The sequence below is a fragment of the Sciurus carolinensis genome, chromosome 11, assembly GCF_902686445.1.
Source record: "Sciurus carolinensis chromosome 11, mSciCar1.2, whole genome shotgun sequence".
Classification (NCBI taxonomy): Eukaryota; Metazoa; Chordata; class Mammalia; order Rodentia; family Sciuridae; genus Sciurus; species Sciurus carolinensis.
Genome location: NC_062223.1, coordinates 27,294,408 through 27,297,186, shown reverse-complemented (window position 1 = coordinate 27,297,186; position 2,779 = coordinate 27,294,408). Strand labels below are relative to the sequence as shown.

The 2,779-nt window shown below is 42.3% G+C and overlaps 1 pseudogene; it reads left to right on the top strand.

Moving 5' to 3' along the window:
- The first annotated feature begins 669 nt into the window (after positions 1 to 669).
- LOC124959324 (olfactory receptor 4B1-like) lies at positions 670 to 1,597 on the top strand (annotated as a pseudogene).
- Positions 1,598 to 2,779: the final 1,182 nt, after the last annotated feature.

Below are 2,779 nucleotides of genomic sequence, written 5' to 3'. Positions count from 1 at the left end.
AGTGTGAAAAGTAAAGTGAAATGATGGACAAAAACTATTGAGTTTAGTTCTCCCCAGAGTGTGTGAGCATTTGTCAGAAGCTGCGAGATTGGTGAGGAACATCGGCCTGTGTGAACTGAAGACTGGTGTGATGGAGGAAGAAGACAGCACAGAGGATTTTGGGAAAGGAGGGTTGTCAGTGGAAGTAAGTCCCTGAGGGACAGGTGAAAGAAATAAGGAATACAGGAGCAATGGTGTGTATAAAGGGGATTTCCCAGGAGAGCGCTATCAAAATGCAATGCAAATAATATAAATACAGGTTATTCACTTGTCTTCACAAAATTCTAAATTGTCTTGTGGTGAGTTAAAACCTTCAAATGAAAGTCAGAAACATTGGTTCTAAGTCCCAGAATTCACCATTTTCTGTGTGATCATGGATAAATAATAATTTTCTAAGCCTTCATTTTCTAATAATAAAAGTAAATTAATTAAAATGACTTAGTGTTAGATTGCTAAAAATTAATGTTGAATGATTATGTATTGGTTAAATGAATGATTGAGTAGCATGCATATTGTGAACTGGTTTACACTCTTAAGGTGTTACCAGTGTGGTGAGTTTATGTAGTAATCACAATGTGCTTTCTTGCAGGCCTCTTACGATCTGGCATCCAGCACACCTGAACTGAATCCATGGCCAGTGCAAATAACGTGACTGAGTTAATAATCACAGGCCTCTTCCAGGATCCAGAGGTGCAGAGAGCATGCTTTGTGCTGTTTCTGCCTGTGTACCTGGCCACTGTGGTGGGCAACGGTATCATTATTCTGACAGTAAATATCAGTAAGAGTCTGTGCTCCCCCATGTACTTCTTTCTTGGCTACCTGTCCCTGGTGGAGATCTGTTACTCCTCTACTGTGGTCCCTAAATTCATCACCGACTTACTTGCCAAGGTTAAAACCATCTCTCTGAAGGGCTGTCTGGTCCAGATCTTCTTCTTGAACTTCTTTGGGGTCACTGAGATCCTCCTGCTTGTGTTGATGGCCTATGACCGCTACATGGCCATCTGTAAACCCCTTTACTACACAGCAATCATGATCCGGCCTGTGTGCCACCGTCTGGTGGTTGGTTCCTGGATGCGGGGCTTTTTTCACTTCATAATTCAGATTTTCTTCACCATCCCATTGCCCTTCTGTGGTCCCAATGCAATCGAACACTATTTCTGTGACCTTCATCCTTTATTTAAGATTGCCTGTATGGACACTTTTGTGGTAGGTGTTATTATGTTCATCAACAGTGGATTATTCTCTGTATTCTCCTTCCTCTTCTTGGTGTCCTCCCACGTCATCATCCTGTTCAGCCTGAGGAACCGCTCTGCAGAGGGGAGGCGCAAAACCCTCTCCACCTGCGCCTCACATCACGGTGTTCATCTTGTTTTTTGGACCGGCCATCTTCCTGTACTTGTGACCTGTCTCTACCTACACCGAGGACAAGCTGGTGGCTGTGTTCTACACGGTCATCACGCCCATGCTGAACCCCATCATCTACACATTCAGAAATGCAGAGATGAAAATCGCCATCAGGAAGTTGTGGGGCAGAAAAGTGAATTCAAGGATGGGATAAAAATGAAGACACGAAACAAAGAATACTATGAACAGGGAAACTAAAAGTGTGATCTGATTTCAGCCCACTGTGAAGGAGCAGAGCAAAAGTTCATCTCTTCTTCATTTTTGTTGTATTTTTAATGAGTTACTTTAACTCCATAGGATCATTTCAAACTCTGTCGTAACTATGTCATATGTCGATATCTGGTAGTATGTTCACATTGGGACGCTTTCCACATCTTCTCCAGTGGTCAGCAGTGCAAAGTGTTTAGAACTTAGGGATAGATCACATGAAATGGAATTTCACCCAGTCACCTCTCAGCAGTGTGATCTTGGCTATATTCGCTTCATCTCTGAGGTTAGCACGCAGATAGGGGGAAGGTTCATGGCACTTGGAGACAAAAGTCCATGTTTTGGTCAGTTTTCCTCACCAGTGTGGTCTTGGGGGAGTCCCAGGAAGACTTCAGCACTTCACTGGGTGACTTCTTCCTCTTAGCCTGCTTCTCATGCCTGAAATTCCATGGTAGGAGCAAGAGTAGTATTGTTAGATTGAAAATGTTTCTGGGCGGGCAAAAGTGAAGAAAAGTACTATTAACTATTATCACCTGCATCAGAACAATTTAAAAAGACTCTTCTCTTCTAGACGTGGTTGTCTGGGCTCTGAGGGAAGGCCAGTGATGTAGCTAGGACTGCTTATGTTTCAACCTGATGAAGAGTGGCTTCAGACAAACCAATCTCACTGCCTGTTCTTGTGTGGACTGTGACTAAGAATGGCTTTTGTATTTTTAATGACTGAGAAAAATAATTAGAAGAAAAAGATTTTTTGACACATTAAAGTTATGTGAAATTCAAATTTTAATGTCCATCGTAAAGTTACTGGATGACAGTCATGCCCATATTTTACATGCTATCTGTGCCTGTTTCCATGCCACATGGGCAGAATTGAGCAGCAGTGACAGAGACTGCATATTCTGCAGCTCCCAAATATTTGTTCTCTAACTTTATAGGAAAAAGTGTACCCAGTCTTGGTTTAAGCACAGAATCATGTCTTGATTGCTAAAGGAGAAATTTGCAGATCAATGGTTCAAGGGTGTTTTTCTAATTCTGTAACTGTAGCACACTCAATTGGTGCCTCCTCAGCTGCCTATATTGTCATCCTGGTTGCAAGTTGCAGAATGGCAGCTGTTTTAAACGTCATATC